We start from the raw sequence: 10,219 nt of genomic DNA, 5'->3' as shown, positions 1-10,219 counted from the left end.
AAAAAAGGAAAAAAAACCTCCTCCTGAACAGGCCATGAAGGCCCAATGGTACTGACTGGCTGCTGTGTCATCCTCAGCCCACAGGCGTCACTGGATGTGGATATAGAGGGTCATGTGGACAGCACACCGCTCTCCCAGCTGTATGTCAGTTTCCAAGAATGGAGCCGCTACTTCTCAACCAAGTAGCTCGTCAGTATGCCTCACAAGGGCTGAGTGCACCTGTGTGCCAACAGTGCTCGGCAGTCCAGATGGTCACCCATCCAAGTGCTAGCCCAGCCCGACAGCGCTGAACTTCGGTGATCTGACGGGAACCAGTGTTACCACTGTGGCAAGGCCATTGGACCTACTTCAAGTAACAAGTCAAATTTATTCAATACCATAAGGTCAAATATTGATGAAGAAGTTGAAGAGCTGTTCCCATTTTTGCCCATTGCTCGTTACCTTTACCCAGTTTCCATGATCTTTTTCTCCCTTCAGCCTATCTAGTTTTGCATGTTCTAATTCAGCCTGAAGTGCACAAATCTTTGGCTACTGTTCAGTGATAGTCTTGTCTTATTTGCATGGCCTACAGTTCCATGGGACAACATTGCTGAGTTCCCCATTCAATTCCCCACAATAGTCACCCAAGTGAAATTCCAACACACAGTCTACATATACCACTCCCTCTTTGACTATTCTACAGCAACCAGTAACATTCACATTTACCATGCATTGCAAAAGAGATTACGTGCCTAAAATGGAATTACACTATTTAACATGTTTTATGCTACATGCATTTTCATTCTTTATGAGCCAAAAAAAAAAATTAGTCTTACAAGTCAGCACTTCAGGTGTATCATGTAATGTAAGAAGTTCATTATTTTCACTTACACCAATAGCTCACCTCTCACATAACTGCAATTTCTGTTAATTAACTTTTTCACAACAGAATGTAACTTTTAATGTATGCGAACTGTATGCAAACAAACAATTTTAATTAAAAAAACTGTATGTAAAGAAACTACCAATGCAAAATCAAACAACTTAAAATTTATGCTAGTGTGTGGTTATATGAAATGGTGTTATCGATTGTAATAGCAGAAGAATGGCATTTATGTGCTAATTAGCTTACTCTTGGTGTGGATGGGTGCAGAAATGAGTGTAGTTTCTCTTGCCACTGTTCAGAAATTAATTATAGATTAGTAAATGGCTCTCAGCACTATGGGACATATATAGGTTACTGAGTTGAGCTGTGCATTAGGAACAATGAGAAAAATAAAAATAAAAATAAAAGTTTTAAGTGCTGTTAACATGGCTTATTAAATGACTAAGTTGCCCTTCAACTAGCATGGAATGTCATTAAACTTCTTTTTTTAAAAAGAAAGAAGAAAGATGAACTGCTTTCATAGTAAGTAGAAACTAATGATATTGAGAATATTATACAGAGCTGCAATGGAACATTGTTAATGGTTTTTATGTAAGTAATATATTAATGAACTTGGTAATGATGAGTCATCATAGTAATGGTACTAGCCTGCATACATCCTTTGATTCACTCGTATGTTACTCACTCATGAAACTTTCATTATTTTAACAGATGCATGTTGATTGTACCACTTTCAGCCTCTGTGCAACTGTAATCTTAATTTAAATGTTGTTGATGTAATACACAAAAAATGCAAGGTTACTATACAATTTTCTCATAGCTGTTATAAGTTATACTAGTCAGAAGAACTTTGGTAAGCAGACTTATATTCCTGAACAATATAAATTTAGCAGTAGGATGTTCACAGAGCAGTTCTCTTACCCAGAAGTTAGATCTACTGATGTTAACCCAATTTCTTTTGCAAAGACAGTAAAAATAACACTATGTCTAACAGCACAGCTTTTAAACATATAGATGCTCCCTTCCTAGTGCAAGTGTAAGCTGGTATATAATAACCATTAAGTTCGATAGCCGTGTCAAGCAACTTTATACTGTACATGCACAATATCAGCCCGGGGTCTTATAGTAGGTTTACACTGTAGTTTTACAAAGCAACTTAAATGTAACCAGGTTTTCTGGCTACATTTCAGTTACGTAGCTTTGTGATGGTTGAACAGTTTTTGAGTTGTGTAACTCAGTTTTAATATAGTTCCTCCAACTAAAATATCATTTGGGCTCAGCCATTTTGCATTGAAAGGTACTTTGTAACATGTTCGCCAACTAATAACGTAACTGAAATGCTGTGAAATGCCATTTAGATATGATTATAAGAGGTAAAAATGACATGGATTTACTCATAACAAAACTAATTCTAGACTGGTCTGATACTAACTAATTCAATGTGGCTATCACCACTGATCCTTATATAATATGTAACAATTAAAATTTCATTCTACGTATTGGTTGAAGTGAACAAAATTAAATTTACATCTGAAATTTGTATCCTTTCATAAAACTTGTTACAGATTTTAGCTTGACAAATCATGAAAACATGCCTGATATAATTAGCATCTTGAAAAAAAATTATCTTTTATGCTACAATTTCATGAAACATACACTGACAATGACACACTGGTTTCTTCTATTAATTACTTCATAATTACACTATGATTTTCGGTCCTGACATGAATTTGGTGTCTTGATATTGAGTTCTATTGTAATCATTACTGCTCTTTTGCATATTATTCTTGAAAGGAATGTCCTCATTGTTTGTTTACATTTGGTTTAACATAACTTGCATTTATAGTACAGTCCTTACATGAATTTATTGTAACTATTAGTTATGCACTCAATGTCATCATCGGTCAGTTAGTTTTCTTCGATACAATAAGCAAGTAATGATACATCTGAAACTTCCACATGTGTGTGGCATTTTTCAGATTGTGTGATAGTGTCATAATCTCCAAAATATACAGTATTATTCTCTGCATTTTATACTGTCCCATTGTGCCACATTACATACCCCCACCCCCAAAAGTATCACACATAACAACAAATAACAATAGCATCATAATCTCCAAAATATAAAGTATTATTCTCTGCATTTTATACTGTCTCATTGTGTCAAATTACATACCCACACCCCCAAAAGTATCACACATAACAACAAATAACAATTACGGGTGAGACATTGTCATGGCATACATGTACCAGGATAGGAACTTCTTTACACAAACTAATTGTAATATCAGTATATGGGAATGGGATTGGTGATTGGGATATAGAAAACTTAATTCCCTTATATGTCGTAGCTCGTATATATTTGCACTTGACACTGTGTCTGTATAGAATGAAGTATAACAAAGAACTGACTAAAGTAAAGTTAAGATGGGGGCTCAGCAGAGCACTTAGAGTTCACAGATATTAAGTTTTGTGGTTGGCACTAACTATCGATGCTACAAAGACCCCCGCAGTACAGAGTACTACAGATGTTCAAGGGTGAGAGCGTGTGGGCATCAACGTTGGTAGAAATCGTGCGCATAGGCAGGTGCACCATAGGAACTTACATCTTGAATGAGGTGAGTAGTGCAGGCGAAGTGACAACAGGCAGGTCCACTTAGTAGTCAGTCAGCCACCGTGGCCAGATGAGACGGCAGCCGGCTCGTGTGTAAGTGGGCAGGGTGGTCGATGGCGTGGTGGAGGTGTCTGTAGAAATGAAAGCACATAGAGGTGCTTGGTCACACTCATGCAGGAGTGTGAGGTTGTGCGTAATGTTGATGTGTAAGGGACCATCTGATGGCAGAACCTTGGTGTCTGTCAAAAGAATGAGAATTCGGTGGTCGAACGTCACTATAGAAATTCCGTTCACTCAATGTAGCGGCACACTGCAGGAAAAACTGATAGTAGCTGTGTGTGTCTCCAATGTTGGAGGTAAGGCGTGAAACCTGTGCAGGGTGAAACAGGAGTTGAGGTCAGGAAACCAGCGAATGGTGGCGAACAGTCTTCGGTGGAAGAGGTGTGTACTGGAGTTGGTGGGAGCACGTCTTCGTGCAGAGTCCAACTGCGGCAGTATGAGGCCATCAGGGTTGATCAAAGCCAGTTTGAGGCAATGCAGAGAAAGTGTCTGCGTGCAGTCTTTAATCATGATATCAAAAGTCATGTCCCCCTGCTGTAGGAACATGTAGGGGCCATGATAAGAAGGTTGAAGAGGCTGCCTAACCACATCATCACGCAGCATGATGTGGGAGCAGTCGGAGAGTGCAGTGGGAACATAAGTCTCAGGCGGTGAGAGACTGATGAGTGGGTGCAAACGCGTTTGTTGAAAATGTGTACGCATCCAGCTAATGAAATCTGGTGAGGGGGGAAGATCCTTGCTAACCTGGGGAAGAATAAGTTCCCCCGTTAGCACTGGATTCTCACTGAAAACAAATTTGGATATAGTCCCCTGTAGCTCAGGTTTATAGGTTGAGCGTAGACCAAGCAGCTCTCACATGAGAGCTTCCGACCAGAGACAATCATGGCATCGAAGGGCTGTCTTGAGGGTGCGGTGCCGTCTCTCCACCAAACCATTGCTTCGTGGGTGATAGGTGGTAGTGTGTAATTTTTTAATACTGCAGATATTGCAGAGGATGGTGAAAAGGGAGGATTCAAACTTTCAACCCTGATCAGTGGTGGTAGTGGTCGGGCACCCAAAATGAGCAATCCATGAGCCAATGAAAGCCTTGGCTACCATCTTGGCAGTAGTGTTAGAGAGAGGGACAGCCTCGACCCAGCAAGACAAATGGTCGATAGTTGATAAGATATATCTATGGGCCTCTGAAGGAGGTAGCTTCTACTGCTGGTAGAAGAATCACACCACACCTAGTCGGAAACACCATGAAATTTAGCCTTTGTGAAAACAAGTGGTGTTTGTGGGTCTCATAGGAGAGCCTGAGAATCTTCATCCGAAACTTGAGGGAGGCCAGATCGGAAACAGCACTGATCCACAAGAAGAAATCTACAGTGATGTTACCTGCACCCTTGATGCAGCAGACGTCCGTTGTGAATTGAGAAACCAGGTCAAAGTGGCGGTAACGTCGAGGGGGTGGGCCCCCAGGTGGGTTGTAGAACTATTCTGCCAGTGGTTTGTGATTGGTGAGGACAAAAAATGGACGTCCCTCGGCATCGGGGTGGAAATGTTTGATTGCGTAGTAAACAGCAAGGAGCTCTCTATCGAATGCAGAATATTTTCTCTGAGCCGTAGATAGTTTCTTGGAGAAGAAATGAGGGGGAGAAACCGTGTTGTCCTTGCATTGTTGCAACACTGCCCCACCACGATGTCAGTGGCGTCCGTAGTGATGAATAGCTCGGCCGAGGGGTCGTGGTGGGCGAGTGTCACAGCATGATCTAAAGAAGTCTTCAGAGCCTTGAAGGCCCCTAGCATTGGAGCAGTCCAAGAGACGGGTTTAATACCGGAAGTTTGTTTGCCTGATATCGTGTCCATCAGGGGTGCCTGAATAGCGGTGGCAGAAGGCAGATGGCGACAATAGGCGTCTCAGGAATATCTTCCGGCGCCACGGGAATCTGGTAGTAGGCATGTTTACAGTCAATAACACTGAAAATTGTGGCACCCGATAACATATGAGTGAAGTCATTGATGTTCGGCACTGGGTAATTGTCCATGACGGTATGAGCGTTTAAGCATCTGTAATCGCCACACATTCGAAAAGATCCATCGTGTTTGGGGACAAGGTGGATTGGTGAAGACCAGTTGCTGTCTGAAGGTTGCAGAACACCTGCCGCCAAAAGTTCATTAATCTGCTGCTGGGCCACGCGCAACTTGATAGGGTTGAGGCATCAGACCTTATGCCTAATAGTTGGGCTGGCAGTGGTAACTATCTCGTGTGTCATTCCTTCGGTGACAGAAGAAACTGAGAACTGCACATGAGATTGGTTAACATCCTGGCGCCAAGTCTTCGGACGAGTAGGGCGCGATGAGGTGTTGCCGCTAGCTTGAGTGGGGAAAGGTAGCACGAAAGTCACATGTCTCTTACGGGAGCGCGGCATGCACTTGTGTGGAGGAGGGGGGTGAGCATGCAGTGATGAGCAAAGGGGAACAGGTGGTCACTGTCCACTTTTAACCTTACACTGGACAACTGGCACGGGTGAGAGCAGCGCTGGCATCGCACATGGGGTCACAATCGCCACTGGGTCATGTTGCTGGTGAATGAGAGAGGGACAATGTTTATCAACATGCACAGTAGCTGTCCAAGAGGTGGGCATGGTCGCAATGCACATGCGACTGTGACTGTCATTAGCAGCACTGTTCGAGTGAAGCGCAACCGGAGGGGGGGGGGGGGGGGGTTGGAATGTCACACACAAGTAAGTTTGTGGACTAACGTGGTGAGAGTTTGAGTTAGGCTCAGTCAAGAAATCTTGTTTAGGTGTTTAGGTAGTGGCGCCGTGGACTGCAGTTGCAGAATTGAGGTATGAGGTGTGACGAGCTTGCTGTAAGTGTATACAATGCATTGTTTCAGCTTTTTGTTGTCCTGGTGGAGTTGCATCGCCGAATCATATTCTGACAGTAGGTCAGTAATGCAGGTCACAATGTTGCCCATGAGGGAGGAGCACATGCGTATGATATCATATGTTGTGGTGGAAACAGAGCGTTGGACATAGGAGACTGTTCGTAGGATGGTGGAGCACTGAACCCTGTACGATGTTCAGAGATAGTTCGTAATGAGACAAAAAATCCATACCAGGGATCGGTTCATTGGTGTCAGCAATGTAAAACGTCCACAGAAAATGTAGAGATGGAGATGGGGTCACCGTTACCAATCCAAAAGTTGGTAATGTCAACGCATTGACAGCTCCTAGAAGTGACTTCGTCTTTGAAGAAGTGGGTGGAGCCATTGAAGTAGGTATGATCAACACATCAGCACCAGTGTCGACCAGAAAACCTAAACCTGACGTAATGTCAGTCACATAGAGACGACCACTCAGCTGGATTGATGACTGAATGGAGTGTAATGTAAGAGGACACCTGTTAGGTTCCCTGCAGGGACTCGATGTCTCTTAATTCCTGCAATCGGCATTTGGGTGTTGGCATAGCAACCTGCACTTTTTGGTGTTGTTGCCAAACACTTTGTGGTACCAGCAGAAAGGGTGAGCAGGGTGAGGAGAAGGTTGAGACTGCGATAGCGGGGGCGTCTTGTACTTGTTGATTTGTTCCAGTAAATAGACTGGTACATAAGGTATGTGGGTGATCCTGGAGTGCTCAGACAGCAGAGAGAGTGAGCCAAAGCTGCCAGGAGAAGCAGACAAGGTGATGGTGGAGCAAGCCATGCCTCTGCTGGCCGAAGGTCGGTATGCACGGGCAGCTGTGCTGACGAACGGTGTGGAATGGACTGGCTGATGTTGCCGCAGCAGCGAATACAGCGGGTCAGCAATGTGTAGGTGGAAGCTGATGGACTCAAATGAGTGTGGTAACAGATGGACCTGTAGACCAGTAGGTAGTTTGGCAGACCACACAGCCCATAGCGTGGCGTCAGGCATGGTATGCTCGTTCACAAGCAATCGAAGGTGGCGCCAAAGTTGTGAAGGGTTGTGTTCCCCCAGGTGCTCCTCACAGAGGATCTTGATTATTAACTCTTGTGGTGAGCAGGCAAGTCATTCCATTATAGTCTTCTTTCCAAACTCATATTTTGGTGCAGGCGGTGGGCAAGTCACAAATCAAATCTGAGTGGTCCTGGAGGTGTATGACGAGAAAGAGAAACTTTGAGTTGTCGTCAGACACCTGATGTAACTGGAACAGATACTCAATGAGCACAAACCACAATGCAGGTTTGTCCTTGTATAAGGGTGGTAGCTTCGGGAGGCAGCCAGGAGGGGGTGATGATGGCAGCTTCGGTGTCTCCTGTGGTAGTGGCTGAACTGAGGTTAAGTGAGAGGCCAGCATGGTAGGCCCGGATTTTAACCAGGCATGCAAATCCATAGTAGTGGCAGCTGGCATAGTTGACTGTGTGTCACGAAAACATGGAGCAGCAGGCATGGACGGTACATGGGAACGGGATCGGTAATTGGGATATAGAAAACTTAATTCCCATATATGTCATAACTCATATATATTTACACTTGACACTGCATCTGTACAGAATGAAGTACAACAAAGAATTGATTAACGTAAAGTTAAGATGGATGCTTGACAGAGCACTTAGATTTCACAGACATTAAGTTTCGTGGTCGATACAAACTATCGACACCACAAGTATATGTTTGTGAAAAAGTTGGTGATAAATTCTAATCTCTTATTCAGATTCCATAGACATTTATCTAACGTATTATTTCTCTAACATTTATATTTCCTTTCATTGTTACACAGATTATTAATATATGTAGTTTTCTTTTAGAAATGTCTTGTGAATGTCCTCCTTTCACTTCATGAATTCACAGGTACATCCAAAAAACATGTGAGAATCATCACCATCTAGTTTCCCATTTCTCCTCATTTTAGTCAGCTGTTTTTTCTGTTCTCTGAACTATTACATAGTCTCCATTACAAACAGTTCAATCAGAGCACAACTACATAATGAAATGAATTCAATGAAAAATTAATTCAGTATTGCATGTATTATTCAGTAGTACACCTATATGATTAAATCACTTACATTTAAGATAGTGTAACTTATTCATATGTACAGGTTATTATCCTTGGTATGCCTCATTCCATCATTTGGTATGCATTTAGTGTATGTGATGACAAAATTACAAAATAAAATGCTAATTAAATGTATTGCTGATTGGAATGGTTGTGGTTGTTTCGTCAATTAATCAAGTAGTATTCATATTGTGATAGTATAATTTTCAAATGGAACATAAATTGTTTTCTTGACCATTTCCCAATTGACTTTGGTTATTTTATAATGTAAGCTGGCTGATTTACAGGTGGTAATCTTTACAGTCTTAAAATAACTCTGTACTGTGATATTTCATTTTAGGATTGATAAGTGCTTTCTTAGGTGAACATATTCCAATGGTAAATCAGTCTCAGCCTACAGCTTTTCTTCCTAGTATAGTCATATCTTCTTCTTTTTGTCAACACAGTAACATAAGTGTTCAAGCATAATGCCTGTATAAGAAATGGCAAGATTCTGCTTATCATGGCAATAACTGGATAACTGAGCATCTCATATACTAATAATGGACAAATATTATAAATAGTCTCCTTCAAAGTACAATGCTTTGTTCCATTAAAGTGAATTCACAGAAGTATTAATCATCTGAACATGTTACTTCAAATATGTAGCAAGCATTTGCATATGATACTATGTGCATGTAAAACACATGGTAAAACTTTACATACAGAGGCAGTTATTTAAAAACCATGTTTCCTATGTGATAATAGTCAGATGTTTTAAGTTGTTTTAACCAAGTAAAACTGTCCATAATGAACTATATTATGTTGAATGAAAACTACTACAAGTCCAGCTTTGATGTAACTTCTAGGACTTCATTATGCTTTAGAGTATGTACAAATTTGAAGTTTGGTAGTATATGGAAAAATGTAATTGATCAACACGAAAAAGTGGCAACATTCTGTTCTTTACTGAATACCTTCCTAAACAAATTCGGAAAAAATATCCTCATAACTCATTTATATTATTTACAGCTAACAGTACAATATTCTTAGTATTATCCCACACCAGTTCAAAATTTCCATGACAGAATGTGCCTCTACACACTAGTGTTTCATTGAAATCATTATATTTTCAGAAGATTATTTTGTAATAGGAAAAATTTTTGCATAGCATCAGAAAATACAGTCTCCACCCCTCATTTTTTCTATATCAAAAACGGTTACCTGGTTTCTTTTCAGTTTGAGCACTCCCCCTCCCCCACTTTCCTTCTTGAGTATTTCCTCTTTAAATGGTCTAGACTTGCTACAAGAAACATTCAGATGGCATACAATGTTAGTCAGCAACATAAATTTCTTACAAACATTTTCCAGAAATAACTGTTTTATTATTTTTGCTATCTCAGGACTTGATTTATTAAAAAATTATCAAATGTAGGCAGTTTATTTCTTCATAATGCCATCAGCCTTAAAGTGAACTTTTACAAACCTTTATCTTACTTCCAGAGACAAACATTTACCACATAACACAGCTTAGCAATACACAACACAGTAGTTCCCAAACATATTGCTACCACACCATAATCATCATCCTCAAAGTACTATAGTACAACCTATACTTCATTAATATTTCATTAAAACATGAAGAAAATCCCTACATTCCATCATCGCAGTATATATAGACCTACCTTAACATTACATCA

The 10,219-nt window shown here is 41.0% G+C and overlaps 1 pseudogene; it reads right to left on the bottom strand.

The window, feature by feature from the left end:
* Window positions 1-224: 224 nt before the first annotated feature.
* On the bottom strand, window positions 225-342 carry LOC126299810 (5S ribosomal RNA; annotated as a pseudogene).
* Window positions 343-10,219: the final 9,877 nt, after the last annotated feature.

This window comes from Schistocerca gregaria, chromosome X, assembly GCF_023897955.1.
Source record: "Schistocerca gregaria isolate iqSchGreg1 chromosome X, iqSchGreg1.2, whole genome shotgun sequence".
NCBI classification, from domain to species: domain Eukaryota; kingdom Metazoa; phylum Arthropoda; class Insecta; order Orthoptera; family Acrididae; genus Schistocerca; species Schistocerca gregaria.
Note: the sequence above shows the minus strand (reverse complement) of the source record. Positions and strands in the feature narration are given on the sequence as shown.